At 38.3% G+C, this 19,938-nt stretch overlaps 1 protein-coding gene across 9 annotated transcripts in view; it reads left to right on the top strand.

Annotated features, from left to right (window-relative positions):
* The window catches only part of LOC117213806 (fat-like cadherin-related tumor suppressor homolog), a 342,029-nt gene that overhangs the window by 74,767 nt on the left and 247,324 nt on the right, over positions 1 to 19,938 (top strand). The window lies entirely within an intron of this gene.

Below are 19,938 nucleotides of genomic sequence, written 5' to 3'. Positions count from 1 at the left end.
CATTCTCGGTTGCATTACTTTTTGAAAGTGCGCCATTCTTGCCGCGACTCGCAGTGAAAAGCTCGTTCCATGCTCCTCCGGCGAGATACTATCGTTGTGTACGACCTACCCTTATTATCGGACTGCTTTATCGGCTCCATGCTTACGAGTATAAGAGCGTGAAGTCCGCTACGCCGTTGTTACTATGGTTTGTAGGAGGTTAATGCGAGCGTCGCTAACGATTTGATGGACACGTGTGTTTTGTGCAGCGTGTTTAAAGTGGAATGCTGCCACGTTTAGATTATGATGAACGATCTTTTGATTTTGATGTTCATGAAGTCAGTTGTTTGAACATTCTTGTAATCTGACCGTGATTTAGGCTACGTTTTAGTAGCATTTAGAGTTATAACTCTATTTCCCGAAGTTCGTTTCCTGCGAGTGCACTTGAGGATAACGGAAATTTTAATTTTATTCTTGCACGTTTCAATACGGTATAATTTACTTTTATCGTTCCAAGTGACAAATTATCTCGCCTTCCACGGTCGATAGGTTAAACAACAACGCATCACCGGCGATTAGCGAGTCGCGACCTTCGTCGCATTCCCAGTGCGGCTCTGATAGTTGTTCTCGCGATGTGGGTGAAATTGGGCGACTCACGGACGCGTAACGACATCAATTACCAATCCTCGAGGAAACGCAATCAGCGTTTATTGTCACGTGTGCTCGGCGTGGACGCTGGCAGGTGCCAAAACAAACGAATCTCCGACGCATCGTGTCGGACATGCGCGCGCGGTTAAATTGGCGGCATAATCTGGCTAAATCGGATAAGCAATTAGAACGATTCACTTGATACGCTCGTTATGCGAGGAAATAAGAGCCTCGTAAAAGTAGCTCGTAAAACGGTCGATGCGACCGACTGGGAAACACGGCCTTCTTTTCTTCTTTTTTGCTCTTCCTTTTCGCTCTCTATCTTTTTGCTGTCGTCCTACCCCCTCGTTCTATTCGTAGTTTGCGGAGTGGAGTCGACGTACGCGACAGAGGGATTTATTTACTACGTGCGGGGTAAATTCAGACTTTGACGAGCGGCAATATTTACCAAGTCTCGCACCAGGGATAAACTGCGACAAACTATTGGATTAAAACTGTGAAATCGAACGCGTGAATTCGACATCGCGATGGAAGATAGGATTTCCTTCGGTTGGTTAAACGAATGGTGCATCTTTCCGATTGATTTATCTTTTGTAGAATGCTCTATGTACTTCTGACTGCTTTTTAATTGTCGCTTGGGGTTTTTAAGGGCTAAGGATCGTTCTGTTCCATTATTTTTATATATCAATTTGAAAATTTCAGAAGCTCGAAGGGCATACTGCAGGAAGAAATAGACGTCGAACAAGACAGATCAGGTGATTATCTAGTCGATATTTCATCCAATTTATTCTTCGTCGCTTAAGACACTTTTCACTAGGTCAAACTGTTGTTTAATTCCTTTTCGATCGATCTAGTAATCTCGAAATAGTATTTTAACATCATTGAACAGTAGGAATCATTCTATTTCATTTCGACGTGTTTAGGACTGTACGTGGAACCGTAATTGAACTGTATGCATTTGCAAACGCGATTACATTCATATCTGTGAATTTTTATTTGTTCGTCGAAAACTCTGTAGGTCCATTGAGAGTTGAAACTTGATTACGAGGCTACACAGAAGATATCGATAAAAAGCATAGAACCACTCGTGGCTAGTCGTTGGGTCCATGAAAGCAACCACGTACATTGAGACTCTGCCACGAAAATATACGACGGTCTGGCTGAACTAAATGGACTAAGTAAAAGAAGATTTAATTGAAACGAGCTGGCCAACGTTGAAACTTTGATGGATATATCGATGGAGAAACATCTCATAGAAGTGCGATATAGTACTCTTTTTCAGAGACTGTAAGAGAGTAAATCTTATTAGTTCTCAAATTTTTTTTTATTGAAATACACATCTTTCAATAGGAGCTTAAGTCGCTCAGGCCACGAGGGAAAGGAATCGCAAAACATTTTCGCATAATAATTTGTCAATTAGTAACATGGTAAATTAAAGATCAAGACAAGTTACAAATTTTAGTTAGACTTGTCTTTCATAACTTTTCAATTCTGCGTCGAATAGAATATTCAAATAACCTCTAACTTGCAAAGATTGACGCTTGTAAAGTCATCGTTCGCATGTAAAATTATATTCACTAACTTCGTCCTTATATTCTAAGACTACCAACTAACTTCTACAATTAATTTTCTTTTACACAAACGACAAACGAGCCATCTCTTCTTCCACTATTGTTTTCCCTATGTTTCGCAACAACGTTCGTGAGCTTACGAATCCCCAACCAGTCACGTCCGATATAATTACCGGCTAATCGAGCGGCGCGTAACGCGGCACAATCACGACCGCGACTGCTCCATTCGATTCGATGAGATAATTTAACGACGTGACATCGACGAAACATCGTTAGTAATTAAATTCGTTCGTGTGTTTCGCGTTAGTCAAACTCTCTAACCATCGTTCACTCTACGTTTATTTCATCCATTAATTATAAATCATCTTATTTTCTGGCGAATTTTCGGAAGATACATCCTCGATTAATATTATAGGAATTATTATATTAACGAGATCGCTACTATCATCAATTGTATTGTTATAATTTGTAAACATTTTCAACATTTTTCACCTATCAAGGCTGAACGTTGCCATAGCGTAACATTCCATTCATAGTCAGATATAATACCAAATCCTAATCTGAGTATCCATGATCAGTTCACTTATAATCTCACCAGCTGCCCGTATGAGAACACGAACGAGAATCTTCTTCTTTCGATTCGCGTTGGTTTAGTTTCGTTTTACCCCTCGCACGGTCCGATACGCTTGACCAGGCCGGTTTTCCCGTACTTTAGCCGCTCGCAGAGCGGAAAAAGCGCCGCCGGATTTGTCTTCTCACCCCATGGTGGCTAGTGGTTCTCGCGAGCTCGTAAACATTGCCGGCAACGTAGTTTTTCACAACGTAGAGCGTTACGGAGGGCTGATAAGGCGAGAAAGATAGAGTGAACAGGCGTCGTTGGTAATACACGATCGATCGAGTCGTGTGGACGTTGATAAATCCTTCGTTCGATAAACGATGTACACGAGGCCTCTCGTGTTATGACTAACTCTATAAATAAATCCTGGTTGAGATGATCGCGATGTGGAAATTAGCGGTGTTTAGCCTTATAAGCTCTCACTTAACGCAGCAAACAGTTTTGGAAAAATATACATGTCTGACGCGAAGATATTATTAATATTAATAGAGTGCTAAATTTTAATAATCTAATATCTTGTAGTAGGATTATGACATATACATACATATGTATAATGTAGTAACTAAGGAGATGGCAGTGTAATATTGGCTTTTCAGGTAGGATACGAACGACGTTTTGTTTTCAAGCATCTCAGATTCTTCCTGACTGTTTCAACAGCTTTGAATATTAACGAAGCCATCGGTAATGAAAGAAGATTTCAAGCTTCCTTCCTAAACTTCTATAAATTATGTATTAGTTGCTCTTAACGTTTGTACTACGAAATTTACGATTCTTAATAGAATCTTAAAAAAATACGCTGCGAAACTATATTACAATATTTAAGTACTACAAAGATGTATTTTAATGTAATATCTTCAAACATAATTTCTCAAACTTTTTAATATAATATCCACTTTTAAGAATATGTCCAATTACGATAGCGGGACAAATTAAAATTCATTGGTTTAATACAATTTTTAATCTCTTAATCCCCATTAAATTTCCTAATCTCCAGCTAAACGAGTGACCCACATACACGACTCTAGAAGTACCAAGAATTGGACTTAAATTTTAGGAAAATAAAAAAAAGGATTGCTTCCATCTCCTTAACGTTACGCATACGCTCTTACGAATTTCCATCTTATCCGTCCGAATTCCACTCCATCCTATTTTCATCCCAGGATACTGAGAACGCGTTCCTACACAAATGCAGCGATCTCTACGTAAATTTTTTCCATCCGATGAGAAGTGACGCGATGCAGTTTCCATAGGAAAACTCGAACGTGTATCGCGGCGAATTTTACGATTTACGAAACTTTTTGACGCCTTCAGTCACCGCTTGACTGACGAGTCTATCTAAACTCTGCTGTCGGGATACTGGAAATGTTACCAAGCGTAGACGATAAGCGTATCCGTTGCTGAAGTTCTGATTGATTCGTGTGCTCAGAATCGATAGAAATAGTTTCGAGTACAAACTTCGAACGGCGATGTCGAGTTTTGAATATTTTGATTTTTAATGTAACATTTTGGGATGAATTCAGACGTAAGGAGTGAATTTCTAATCAACTAGAATTGTTAACTTTAGGTGAAATTAATATTCGTGCAATTAGTTGAAATACCTTTTTGTAGAAATTTATATTAAATAAAGATATTCTTTATAACGTGACAGTGGTTTAAAAAAAGATCTAAGAATCAATTTAAAAATCAGAACGTTCAAAGAAAAATATGCTATCAGAATTCATCCCAAAATTATTATTCAAAAATCTCCGGTACCACGGGAAATAGTCGTTTTTCTCTCGTTTTTAATTTTCCGCTCGTTAATCGATCGTTCCACGCTCTAAACCAAAACTTTAACGCGATATATCAATTTCCGAATCTATTTGAAAATCTATTTTTTGTTACAGCGATAAAGGGGGGCGGGAGCAGCGCGAGAAAATCGTCGAGGTTTTTGAGTGAAATCGAGTGAATTTCATGTTGCAGGGAATGCATTAAACTCGAATGACACCGCGTCCAGGCTGCAGCGCGCGGAATAAAAGAGCAATTGCTGTAACGGGTTCGGTATTCATTTCCATTGAAACGCGACGTTCGTAAATGTTTTAAAATGAAAGACAGAGAGAAGCGATACCCACGATCCAGGGGATCGAGAAAATGCCGCTCTAAGCTTCGTATGATTCGTTTTACGTATCATGCATGCATACATTTCGATCATGTAAAAATACATTTGGACCAGGTGTTCGGTTCCCAAAAATTATTCCGTTTGGTTGCTGCAGGCGATACAATTTCGTGCATTATTGCATTACCGCCCTTGATTCCATTGTAAAATATCGATTAGGAGAGTGTCTCGTTGTTTCTTTCATTTATTCTATTTGAATAGACCTACATTTTAAAATTTTGGAATATGTTGTGAAGTTTGCGAGGAAAATAAATGGGTAAATTTACAGATATTAATTATCCTTTTAATGATTTTCATTGTACATAATTCTCAGAAATGGAGCACGTAAATAATAAACGGAAGCGTAAACGTAACAAAGCGTAATAGCCTGTTCATCAAAATCCGATATTCAAACATTCAAACATTCAAACATACACCAATATTTCGATATGTAGCAGCAGCTTGCCTCGCTTCAAAATTAATTACTCCAAAAGGAGTCTTCCATTAATACAATATTTCAAATTGTTATCGACGAATATCTAGTTTGAAATGCAAATATTTCTGTATTATCGGAAAAGATTTTCTGTCGATCATTCTATAACACAAACTTTAAAAAGAAAGTTCTGTAACATACGTATGTACCAAGGAAGTAATCGCGCAAAAGAACACTCGTAGAGAGAAGCACTTTTGCATCGGGTCGACACGTGACACGAAACGAAACGAAACTAATGTATATACAGCTAAGAACGAGAATGGATATATAGCAGAGAGGAAAAAGCCATCGGGTGTCGTCTTTCGTCCGTTATGGATCATTCTTGGTCCGCTGATTTTCCACGACATAATAGCGGCTTTAGAAGGTACGCGAGCAGGATACGCGCACCATGATTGAATGCCAGCGACGAAAAATAAACCAGGTCGACGAGCATGAAACTGTGCAACGTGACGCCATTGTCCGGCGAATAGAGTGAAGCGTCCCCGGCGTAGCCACACGGTGTCGTCCTGTTGAAAAATGCGTCCCGTTGACGCAAATAAACTTCCTCAACGTGTAATGGATATACCCCTGCGCGCCGTTTCTGCCACTGTCGACCCAGATAATAACCCCTTCGTCCTGCCTGAAACCGTTCCTTCCACCCCACCCATCGTCTTTTCTTCTTTTGCTACTTTTTCTTCCTCTTCGTCCTTTTTCTTCTTCCTCGTCTTCGACCTACTGCTTCGCGTATCTATCGCGGCAACGCGTGCGACAGGACACGTCGTTTCTTATTAATGGTCGAAGACGCATTCGTGGCTCGAACCATCTCCCCTAGCCGTGTTTTACGGCCCTTAATCATCCGCAACGGCAATGGAGAACTTCTAAGGTTGACGTCCGTGATACGTCCCTATGCGAGACACCCCGTGTGTAATTGGATGTTGTTAGGTGCTTCGCGTGAATCTTGGGTACGCACGCTCGTATCGTCAATTTTTGGATTTTGCTTGGCTTTTTGGTGGAAGGATAGAGATTTCAAGACAGGTAAGTAGAGTTCTTCTCTTTTGTATTTGGAAAATGTTTGGTCAGTTTGGGGTTAAGTTTGAGTAAGATAGTTATCGGATTTAGATTAGATAAGATTTTATTGTATACTTGCGAGGTGTTTTGTTAATTACAGCATTTAATCATGGTTAGTAGGATATATTTCCTTGCAATGATCTCTTTCTCTTTATTTACGATTTATTACTGTCGTAATATTTAATTCCTCCGATTATTATATGGGAGAAAAGCGATTCCTATGGAAATTTCGATATTTTGATACGGACTACGTAAGCGTTATTTATGGATGAAATAAAATTTATTTATAACTGTAGAATTAGCTTTTGACCAGCCGTTTACCCATTCTAGTTCATAATTTTAGTTGCATGGAAATGAGAAGGTTAGATGGAAAAGCGAGATAAAGTTTATGTGAGATGATAAATATTATTAGATGATTATAGACTAAATGTTCATGGTTCGTTTCACTCTCTGACCTCTTTAAAGAGTCTTCGAAGAAAAACTTGACTCTTGTATACTTAAGCAAGGGGTCAAGTATGACAAATCGGTCAGGCCTGACCACAGTCACGTATACCCGATCATAAACTTCCGTTTTATGAAGGTATAGAGCTTGCCATTAGATTTATGGGGAGGCATTCATTTGTTAAGAACTCTGATTTCTGTCCGTTTAACACGTTTAACTTAACGTGACTCACCAGTAGGTCACGACGTCTTGGAATTTCTGTAACAATCAAAAATACTTGTTAGAAATAATACGGTTATATCATCAGATATTTGTATGCGTGTACAGTTTAAACGTATTGATTTAATATTTTATATGTATTTATAACTTTCTTCATGGTGAAAAATTGTAAAATTTACTACTACTAACTTCTATTCCCTTTTGTGTAATATTTGATCCATTTTCTAGAGTTTGATTTTCTTCAATGCATGTACAGAAAAGCGAAGTGGTTTTCTTCGCTTTCATCGAAATTCAGCGAACGTCGCACAATTGTCCGCATTGTGGAATTTTACCATGATTCAGACAGAAACGCGTCGATCCTTGTTTCCTTTCTTATAGGATATCATGGACAAATCACCTGCCCAGGAAAATCACTCATTCGCCAATATCTCGTATCCCTGATCTCCCTTTCTAAAGTCGACCGCCGCGTTCTACTGGCGTCCAATAAACTTCCCGTGAAACCTACGCGATCGAGACTATAAGAAGCAATCGACCCAATCAATCTTTGCTCCACTGTGCATTAACCCTTTCATCAGTGCTTAATAATATGGCGAAAGTCGAAAGCGTCATTTTTTAAAGCATTTAGATTACTTCTTGTTGATACGAACAATGTATGTTTCACGTATACATCAGTGTATTATAGTTTACAGTCACTGTATTATCTTCTATTTTCTAGTGAATTTCTTTTCTGAATAACGAATAACAAATTCTATTGTTTCTAATTGAATAGTCGATCAGATTGTAGAATCTTCGTCATCAAAAGTCTTCATATTTTCCCATTGTATTTATAATAATGTTCATTGTCATTCAATGCAATATTATTTATTATGGATCATTTAGCGATATAAAAAACAGTAAATTATTTTTCTATCGTTGGATTAAATTCGCCAAGTATTCTTACAAAAGTTTGAATCAATCCTTGACAACGCTCAATAAGTACTTAATGAAAAATAATGCATCCACAAGTGAAAACAACTCAAGAACTCTTATATTATTTTTCAAAAGCACGCTTATTTCAAGACTTCAAGTACTATTACTCTCTGGACTTCACCTTCCAATAAGAATTTCATGCAAGATATTCAAGCTCTTTCTCGCGCGTATAGAACTCGTATCGATACTTTCGCGCGTTAAACTTTAAAGTTGGTGAGCAGAATGGAACCGTTCGAGCGTGCTGTGAAATATTCGTGCCGGCTAATAACGCGGCAGATACGATCGTTTCTGGCTTACACTCACCAGGAATAACGGTTTCTGTATCCATGGAATAGAGCTGAAACGCTTCCGATATTCCTTTCCTGATACATGCTTAACAGTAACTTAGTAGTGTCGTAAAACATGATCGAATTTGCATCGTTCGGAGAAGAATGACGTAATCGGCAACCGGCTCGATATCGATCCCCGATATATCGTTAACAAAACTTAGCTTTGTGTTACGAAACAAATAGAGAAGAATTTTTGTGATTTATTTTACGCGTTGATATCTGCGCATAAACATACATAGAATTTAAGTCCTGCAGAAAATTGTTATATTAAATTAACTGTGTACATTAAAGTGGATAAAATGGTTAGTTAGTGGATAATTTGGTAGTAGCTTCAAGCAGATGTATAATTGAATAATTGACAATTGTATGAACATATTTAGTTTAGTTAAGTAGAGATTAAAGAGATTTCCGTTGATTAAATTGTGCGCTGAAAATTTTGCTATTCGTCCCAGCAGAATGATAAATTTAGTTAATAAGTTTAGTTCGTGCAGCATGATAAATTTAGCTGAAATTAAAGAGGTTGGTTAATTACAGTTTGAAATAAATTTTTTAAAACTTGGCTCCGTTCAAAATACCTCGCTTTATGAGATTATATTTGAAGAGTAATATTCCAGAATTTTCTAATATCGTAGAATAGTAAGATAGAAGTTTAAATTTAACTAAAGCCTTCAAAATATAAAATTTAATTAACCAACGTTTGAAGATTGAAAGAATTATTACTTAATACATAAAAGTTGCGAAGCCAAGATTAATTACGATCAAAGGGCACCGATTAAAAGATGAAAGGGAAGAATAAATCAGTATATAAGAATTATCGCTTAAAGATGAAATAATACAGCGCGATTTTCATCCATTGTATCAGGGCTTAAATTAAGATTCATTACTTTTCCTGTATTATAGAGGATTCCAGTATTTAACCTACCTATTCTTTGTCCTTACATAATCTATTCTCTGTACCCTTAATATTGTTAAATGGAGCGCCTTAATTTTTTCACCTGCAAAATATATCTACCGCTTTAAAAAGAAAAGTGAAAGAAATAACACGAGTAAAATTGTTAAACAACACTTCCCTTACTTTAAAAGTAAAAAACATAAAACTCATCTATTATGAAATCGATAATATTTCACACGTCAGATAAACTATCGATCTATAAAGGATCGATACAATTGTAGCGTTGATTTGACATAGTCGAAGGAGTTGATTTATGGGGCGACTTGTACTGTTGCAACTCGGTCACCTTACAAATTCTAAACCATATATTGCAATGCAAGGGAGAACATTATTCAAGTATCAAAAATAGGACATCGCAAGAAATTTCGCGAACTCATATTGTCGAGCGCGTTTGCGTGGAACATGCGGTACGATATATCACGTGGCAAGTGGACGAGGATTCGGACGGAAATTAGTCGACGCTCTTTTTCAGAGACAACAAAATAGGTGTGCAGGGACAGGTAGATACGAGGCTGGACGCGGTTAAAAAGAAGAAGAAGGGCGGAAACGAGGGGAAGAAAAAGAAAGAGAAAAAGAAGAAGACGTTTGCCGGGTGAAGTTCTCGGCACCGTTAAACGAACTTGGGACTGGTCGTATTTTTTCTCCAGCTCATTTTTCCTTTTACCCCGGCAACTGCTATCCTTCGCGCTACCCGGCTGGGATTCATTGTCGCTGCCGGAAAAACAGGAAAAAGAATGGACAGACGAAAAGCGACGAGCAAAGGCGTCGCTTTGCACGCTTTATTTACCGCCGAATCTTGGACTCCGTTGTAAATCAAAATCAATTGTTTGATCCATTTCGTACGATTGGATTAATGTTACTAGATACATTTTACAAGTCACGAATATTGTGTCGTGAGATTAGATTTATGGAGTTGACAGAGCCTTTTGAAAGGCTCGTATAAATATCGAGTGTATTTTCCATTAGTCAAATAATTGAATTATTATGAAATTATAATTTTGTACATATAAAAAGAAGAAAGCTGTTTGACAATCGTAACAGTTACCCATTCACGAACATATATAATATCAAGAAAGTAGAATTAAAATTTTCAAACTTTCCAATTTTCCCAAGTTACCATTTTGTCTTACGTACCTTTCTTCCAGAAAACTTTTCAATCGTAAGACTTGTTGAATCGTAAATCTTGTCAAACTCTTGCCATTATTAAATTCCTCGTTCAGTAGATATATGATAATACCGATATAATGATAAATTGTCAATAAATTGAAGGAAATCTTGCAAAACGTAGTACGAGTATATTCCACTTGCAGAAACGGATTGCACGGATTCGTTGCACGCTAGAAGACGCTGAGAGGTACTCCTAATTCTCCGACAGAGCTTCCTTGACGATTGTTTAGCCATGAAGAAAATTACATGTTTCCACGAGGACGATTCGCGTTTCTCGAAACGTAGCGAGCACACGACCAACCATCAGATTTTTCAGTAGAAAAAGAACCGAGTCCGGCATCAGGCAGCCGCCTGTATACGTTCGAATCGTTTTAAACTGGAGGCAGATATTTCGATTTTTAAATTGGGAAACACGTATCGCTGCTTTAAGTCTAAGGGGTTAAAGATCAGATAACCGTAAACGCTGCGGCCTACGTGTTGCTCTTTCCATGGAAATGTTATCCGCGAATGATTTCCGTTCGTTTCCGTCGATTGGTGAAATTGATATGCCAGGATATCTCTGTATAGCGGCGGAGAGGCGATGAATTCATGGATTGATCGTTGCGCAATGCTATGTGGCCTTAGGCTCCTATTGCTTTTTCTGTTTTATTCTCGGATATAAATAGAAGTGTAAAAAACGTGTTCTTTCTAGTTTCAATGCAGACGATGTATTACATAAGCTTTTAAGCACGCTGACTTTTTTTATTCAAACAATTTTTATACCGAATAAAGACTTGGTAATCTGCTCTGCTGTTATCTTCGAACATAGTTTAAATACAGAATATAATTTTCTTCTACAAAGAATCTAATTCTTTTAAAGAAACTTGATAATATATAATGTAAGTTCTTTGTAGAATATATTACAGAATTTTTGTAGGAATTTTGTACTTAAATAATCCACTGTATAATCTAATATGCAATTTAACTTGGAATGGAACGTTGGTCTGAGCGGTAACTTTTGCAGCCACTGCATATGTATCCCAGCCATACTTTGAAAAATCTCTTTAACGTCACTTTGAAAAGAAACTAAAAAAAAAAAAAAAGAAAGAGAATCGCATCACTAAATCCCGGTTACTCTAGCTCAAAGTTCCGTTAAAAGAACTTGTTTTCGCGGCTCATTCACTCGGGCGCGAGACCAATCAGCTAACCCGTGCACCGAGACAGCTTCTTACACAACACTGTCATTCATGGGCGCAATTACCGTTTTCGTTCATGTTCCGGCTCGCGTATTACACCTAATAAAACGCGCGCAAACGAAGGACATTCACGTTAAACCAGGCAGAAACCGCACAATCGTAACGTGGTTGACCATCGAACAAAGCGAAACAAATTCTGACACGGGCCGGTCCAGGCGATGAACAATAACGGATCTTCGTTGAAGCACGCGTCTTCGACAGCTGACGCGAAGGATTAAAGAGCAGAGAGCGAACGAAAACGGTTGTGCAACGAGGGAAGAGCGTAGAGAACTCATTGAACAAACGGCGCGCCAGTGTGAATGACCTTGCCGCTTATTGCTCACCAGTCGAACGGGTTGACAGCGGATATGCAAATCCCGCTCATGGCCTGTCAGAAGCTGTCCTTCCGTCCTGCTTCCTCTCCCTCTATTTTCTTGCGCGCAGCCAGACGCTCGAAACTCGTTCCGCGCGGAACTGGGACTCGCACAATGCCCGGAGAAACCGAATCGCATTCTCTACCTTGTGTATTGTGACTGCGTTTATCTGCACGGGACATCTCGGCCGGGAGCATCGAATCGAGACGCGACGCCGATTCGGTTTTGCGAAACAGGAAGCAGCGGCTGCGAATGCCGAGGGCGTGTTTCTGCTGAAGTCTGGAATGTCGCACCGAGATGGTTTTATCGTGGCGGTTCCGCGAATCTTCGTTGGAGAATAGCTCACCGGCCATTTGTAGAGGATCTTCTAAGGTAGATGGCGATGAGGTTTTTTGTATGATTATTTCGTGTACATAGTTCTCTGTATGTGCATAGTTTCTTGTAGTATTCTGTCTCTTATAGGTTCTTTGAAATTGCTGTCCTTGATATTACGCAACTCGTTTCTTTTTATGTATTCAAAAAGATAATGGAGAATTTTATATGTCGTTTCTATTATCTGTATTTTGTTTCTATGTATCTTGTTGTGATTATTCATCGTTTAATGGATTCGTAATCTTTAAAATCGAAAAACTTACCAACAGTTCTTATTGCTTGTATCGTACTTTCTCTTTATCTTGTGATTATTTATTGTTTGACGAATTTATAATCTTTAAAATTAGAAATTTTCTCAGTAGTTTTCTCGAGAATCAGTAATTACTCGCATTTTATATTATCAGGATAAACTATTTCTAAGGAGATCATTCAATGGATACACAATCTCACAACCACTGCTTCTCTTTACAAACAACTTACCTCTCGATACAAAAAAGTCTACGATCCCAAAGAAGAAACTTCTCGATGAAGTCGACGCATTCCATTATTCCTTTCGCGGACTCGAAATCGAAAGCGAGCGAGAGAGGCTGGCGAATACATACATAAGTATACTTGTTCGCTGCACGTTCGAACAGCCGTAACACACGTGCACTCGCACGTTCTCGGACCGGACCTACGCAGGCGCGTTTTCATTCACGCGCGTTGCCACTCGTGAATGGTACGGGAAACCGTGGGCGGACGTCCGTGGCTCGAGCGTGCACACAGTCCAAGACTCTCAGCTTCTCTCTGGTCGGCTTCTTTTTCCATGAATGAATTTACACTGAGTACGTCGCTTCTTCCTCCGCCCGTTCGTTTCTCAACCCTCGTCGTCATTGCCCGTTATACCTTTATCTCGACGACCCGTTCCGCTTCTCTCGTTTTCTTCTTTCTCCCTTTAGCGACTCGTTCTACTCGTATGTGCTGTGTACGAGTGCAGCATCGATGTTGTTTCGTGTTTCACGAGCGGAAAAGATTACACAGATTTGATTGATAAAATGTGGAAGATTTGGTTAATATCATTGTTTACTTATGGACATTTATACTCGCAGAATGAAATGTAAATAGAAACGGCAGAATTTTTATAATTATACGTGTAATAGAGCTAATGATTACGGTGGGTATAGTAAAGTTCAAAATGCGAAGTAGAGTTTCATATTTAATCATTTACACGAATCGTTGTACCACTGCATTGCGCAAGAGTAAACTAAACCATTAACACAGATATTATGTAGCTTTTCAGAGAGATGGCCGCGAGAGAAATTTTCTTTCTATTTTACCATTTTTCCTCTGTTTGAACAATTGAAATAATAAATGAATAATAAATAACGACAGAAAAATGTAATCCAATATATTGAATTAAAATTTCAAATGAAGGATGCAATTATTTTGGCAAATATAAAGAACAACTTCAACATTTTTATATCGGAGATGTGCAAGTACTAACTCGATGCAAAAATTTAATGAACGTATGCGATATAAATTCCAAATAAAGAATGAAATCGTTTCGAAAAAGATCAAAGAATAAAAGTTTGCATATGTGTATGTATACAAAGAGTACCACCCTCCCTGCAAACAGAGTTGAAAAACACATTTGCTTGGACGTCGAAACATTCTGTGATTTCGAGCCAGCAGGGCAGAGATCGGGATTGGATTCTTTTCCCGAGGGGTCGCGAGATACGTTTTACCAGCGTAACGAAACTTGCCGCCGATTTACGGCGCTTTATGGAAAATCCGAGGCGGAAGAGATGCCTGTTGTTCGCCGCGTCCGTAAACAATCCGCCTATGATGTATCTATCGCGGAAGTTTCAATGGAAATACCGCGAAACTTCTATCCAATTTCGTCCACGTTGGCTCGCCATATCCATTTATGCATTGCGTCGATACGAGGCCAAAGTTTCACCGTCATGCAGTGTCATCGATCATTTGTTCAGCACTGGTTAACTTGTCGAGACTTTAATGGAAGGAACGGCGGTATCCCCCCGAGGAATAAGAAGCGAATGAATAGAAGTAACGACGCCGGAAACTATCCGGAAGTTATGCACTCTGGCTTTTACTTAAATTTTTCGTTATGGCTCGATTATCGGAATTTTGGTCGTTCGAGCACGTCAAAATACTTCCATTAATTTTCTGTATCGACCTTTATATTGTAAAGCGTATGAATATATTCGAGCATAGTATTGATTTTGCTTATGACTATGTTGATTTTTTCACAGTTACAGGTTTTTGGAAATTCAAGGTGTTCGTTCTGCACCTTTTTTGGATATCAAGGTAGTAGGATGGTGTATTAGTTCGTTTCTATTACATTTTATAATTTAAATATCTTTTGTGCGGTTCAAAATCTTTTAACGATTATATTCTACGTTCTAATATAATATCGATCTTTCTTACAGTCAGATTAGAAGCTTCTAACATCCAAGTTTGTTCGTCTATATTTTTATTGATTTTAGAGATCGAACTAGCAGGATAGTCTGCCAAATTCGCCAAATAAAGATACTGATATCACCGCACGTAACAACAATCAGATTCATCCGCATACTTTTAATTCCAAAACTCAGCACTTCGTTTCCTTCCATCTTCCAGTCACTGATACGTATCGAAACTAGGCAACGAGGTCAGATATTTCTCCACTCTCATCTTCTTATACCTTTATTTCACACTTATTCAACTATCTTGCTCTCTCTCTCCACCCCGACGTTTTCGCGAATGATCCGGATGATCCGATCCCACAGGGAAAGCATCGAGCTTCCCTTTCGAGGGGTTGGCTTATAGACTTTACGTAACGTCCCCGACGACGAGTAATGACGAACAGCTCCATTGAGAGATACTTTAGCCGGAAGATCAACGCGTTCCTCGTCTGCTTTGCACGCTTCTAGGGGGTGGTTAAAGACGCCACTCACGTGTCTAGAGAGAGGTTGTCGCTTCGAAAGGCTGTCTGCTCGGTCACTGTGTCCCTCGTTAAAGTAGTCAGGCCTGCATCATCGTTGTATAGTGTCCTGTTTGCTTTGGCAAACCTGCCATATAATGAAACCTCGTGAGACGAAGCTGAAGAGGAAGAGAGAGATAAACAGTTAGGGAACAGCAGCGTAACGCAACCGTGGAATTAAAGACGGAGAGTAGCTCTGTCACGGAACAAGTGTCAAAGCAAATAATTGCAATTTGCAGTTTAGCTCGGCACACTACCAGACTTTAGTAATTAAGGCTAGCTCGGACAGCGTGGAGACGTTACCGTTGAAATAAATCGTTTCGCAGCAGCAAGGGACGACGAAGATGCGTTCAATCCTCGACCAAGCTAAGCGTGTAATGAAAACTGTGGACTCCTCGTTCAGCGAGTCATGACGAAAAATTTTACTGGTTAGATGGGAAGCACGGGTATTGAAATTTTTCCTTTTTCACGGATTTTCGTCGGACAATTTGAGTAGATTAAAAATGCTAGCAGTGAAATTGTAGAAAGCTTTTGAAAATTTTAATTAACCACTAGCTTTGCGAAGATTATTATTGTGTTAGGTAAGGTATAACGGAAAATAAAGGTAAAATAAAAAATTATAGGCGAAAATTACACGAAGAATTCAAGTGCAATGATAATGAAAGAAAGTATAATTTGGGGCAGAATATAATATAATATATATTTATAATATATATAATATTATGTTGAAATATGACACGCAATAGAAATACGTAAATTCTGAATTGCTATCGAGATCCGAAAAGTTTGTCAGGATTAAACTTCGTCTACGTAGACGTCTTCCCTTAAAGTACGTAGGTAAATTTTCCATAAGTCTTACGTTCGTACTTCGAACTGCCATGTCTAAATACTTTATAGTCTCATTTTGAGTTTCATTTACATGTTTCGAAAAGGAATTTACCCGAAATATTTAAATTTCAATTCTCACGCGCCGACCTTTCTTTCAGCTACTTTTAACATTTTTCTATTACAATAAGCGGTCAAAACAATAGACATTAAACAAAAAATAGACACGTGAATTTACGCTTCCATATATCGTTCAAACATAAAAGTTGGAAAGAAAACCTATCCATATTCGATGGGATCAACTTCGTCTCTCAATTTACCGACGGAATATTCGGTAAACAGATAATCGAAACACAATATGTTTCTCTGTATACGATTCCCGTGGCATTGTCAAAACGTTTACTCGATGGAGAGCAAATCAGCGTGAACGATATGGTTCGAACCTGGCGACCGAATAGGGAAGACTATCGCGATTTCGTTCGCCGGAAGCAGAGAATTCGAATGGACCGACGATGCTTGACAGCTTGAATTCCGTGTCGATACGAGCTTGCGTTGGAATTTGCGTTCGCTAAATATTCGCTCGGATGAAACGGTAAAATAGAAACGCGTCGCGGTAAGCGGGTTAGTGTCAAAACGTCTTTCACGATTGAAAAGATGAGACGGGAGCGATCGATAATTTCCTTGTAATCGGTGTATTCGCGAGGAAACTATCGACGGTAACGTGTGAAACCGGAAGATAAAAGAAGATTAAACGAGGTAATTAAAGGGAATAGACAGAGTTTGGAAAGAATCGGCGTGATATGTGAATCTTTTATCTCTACTTGCTTTGAATACCGTTTGTACAGTAGGATAAGTACGTGTAAGTACAGCAATATCGACAGGAGTTGCTGCGGAATGTGCTTTGCAAGTGTTCTGTGTGTGTGTGTGTGTAGTTATTACGAGAGGATGAGAGATTGTTCCATGGGAAATTTTCTGGATGGCAATTCGTACCTTGGAAGAAACGTAGGTAAGGATACCTATATTCACGTAGATATATTGCTATTGGGTCGTGTATTACGTAATTTCAAATTTACTAAGGAATAACTATTGACTGAATGTACGATCAATAACTCTGCTTAATTTTTATTGTGTACTCTTTATGACGAGTAAAATATTCAAACATTTATTACGTAAATGACTAAAATGTTAAAATTTCTTTCTCCGTGCAATCTGCTAAATAGCATTATTAAACAAAATTTATTAAAAATCTATTTATTCATCGAATTACTCTAAAATAAACATTCTATATGAACGTCAATTCAAACAATCAATATGACGATATTTTCTAACAAGTGAGCTCTGGTCGATTAATTTCTCTGAAAAAATAAACAAAAAATGAAATGAAATTGTATAAATGTTCCGAAATTCCATGCCTTCTGCAGCGTGGGCTGGCAGCGTTTTCTCCATGGAATCGTGTGCTCCTCGGTGAATAGAATCTCATCGAGAGGCTGTCGTTGGTGAATGTAAAAACCGAAAAAAGCAAGAAGGACGAATGGAGCAACCGCGGTAAACAGTCGACGAAATAGCTGTTCGTCACTCGGTTGACCGCAGACTGCATGCTGAACGTAGTTTCCCTTCACAGCGACCTCGTCAGAAGTGCACGCCGACCTGCCATTTTTCTAGATGATAAGGATGATGCCATGGGTCGCCGTCGAGGATCAGTAGAAACGAAATTGTCGGGAAAATTATGGGAACCGTGTCCCTGAAGCTGGTTGCGGTTGCAGGTTACATCTTTGAATGTCCTGGGTGCTTGTAGGAATTTTGACTCGAGAATACACGATCTTTCTTGTAGTTTTAGTGGACGAAGATCGAGAGATAGTTAGAAATACCTGGATACTTAGATTTACTCGTGAACGATGAAGCTTCGACGTGATAATTTTGTAGAAATAAATTTTTAATAATTCTCTTACTCTTAAAAGTAATTAAATATTAGTATTGTAGATTAAGTTACCTTCTATCTATTTTAAAAACATTTTTAGATGAATTTTTGTGAGTTGGAAAGTTCCTATTTGTTACTCCGTTTAAATTTTGCATCGTTGAATGTCAAACAAACTGGGTAAAATCGTTTCATACACTTTTTATAGCCACAACGGTGCCTGTGACGAATGACTAGAGCCACACACATTCAGGAGAAGATTTAAAGCAAATACAGCGATATAAAAAATATAAATGTAGTGCTCTGACTCGTACATCGTGAAAAAAAGATTTTCAGTGGAGGCATTAATCAAATATTTATTGTTGCTTTATTGTACCTTTGCGTACCTTTATTGTACCTTTACACCGTACATCATGTTTTGTGGAAGTGTCGTCGTGCATATTTGGCGAAATATCATGCATCACTAATTTTGTATCATTTCTATTTTTGTATTTACTGTTTAAATATAGGTTTTTCCGCTGCAATTGCAGATATATCTAGAAACTCTGAACAATTTGCAAATTGCATGCATCGAGATAAAATTGCACGTTGTGCATTAGTAAATATAACTATTAGTACTATACTAAATATAACTAAATTACTATATATACTACTTTACTAACTATAAATATATTTATAAAGAATATAGATAGAGATAGAGATTTTTTTAGGTATTAGTTCGTAGTTTGATTTAAAATATGGACAAAGAGTATCACAAATAAAAACAGTTTACTCACTGCCTACAATTTTCTTAACAGACTTTACCCTCTTTTACTTATTTCTATTATAGATAGCTATTACACCAACCCAAGTTACAATCAATTTTTCACGTCATCGAATCTAATTATCGGAACTTCCATCCTACAGGCAGGTCGTAAACGTGACGTTAACATGCAGCAGACGTGTAGAACTGCACTTTCTCGTGCCATTCACCTTGTTCTACGCTCACCTGCTACCAACTGTGTTCTCAACTTGATTGTCAATGCCCCTAAATCAACGTAGTTTCCTGCTTCTCGAATTAGCCATCAGGCATCGTGATGAGACGACCGCTTTAAACATCTATCTCCTCCTCTTTCGTACCCTCTTCCTCTTATCCTCGGTTTTGCTGTCAATTCGACGTAGTCTCAACCAGACGTCGAAAAGCATCGGAAAAAGCGGCTTCTCGAGAATTAGTGTCTCTTAAATTGCACCGAATTTAGTAGACGCTGTTCAAAGGTTGTTCGTATGTACGTTTGCTTTGTTCCACTTAATTCGGACAAACGATTTGGATTTGAGATCTGTGTGTCTAGCGAGATCTTGATGAATAAAAACTTTTTGTAAATTTTTCAATTTTATTATTTGGATACGTGATTAGAACTTCTCAAAAAGCTTCGATAAATTTAATTCTTACAAAAAAAAAAAAAAATCACAGAAATATGCGCAGATTCTAAGGAAATTTTTAAAAACGTTCGTTATATTCAACAGATCATTTTTTATTTTTCAATTTATGGTGTTGGTCATCAATTCCGCGCGATCATACCTTGGGCAGCTCTATTGTTTCATCTAAAATTTCATGATGGCTCACTGAACAATCCAACACTCCTACAGTTCCAGCTTTCCTTTTTACTTTTCCCCTGCTCGCTTCTATTCGATCCAACTTCTGTTAAATACACGAATTCGTCAAGCGTGTAATTA

This window comes from Bombus bifarius, unplaced genomic scaffold (assembly GCF_011952205.1).
Source record: "Bombus bifarius isolate JDL3187 unplaced genomic scaffold, Bbif_JDL3187 scf7180000009125, whole genome shotgun sequence".
Lineage (NCBI taxonomy): Eukaryota > Metazoa > Arthropoda > Insecta > Hymenoptera > Apidae > Bombus > Bombus bifarius.
The sequence above is the reverse complement of the archived record's forward strand: the minus strand, read 5'-3'. Positions and strand labels throughout refer to the sequence as shown.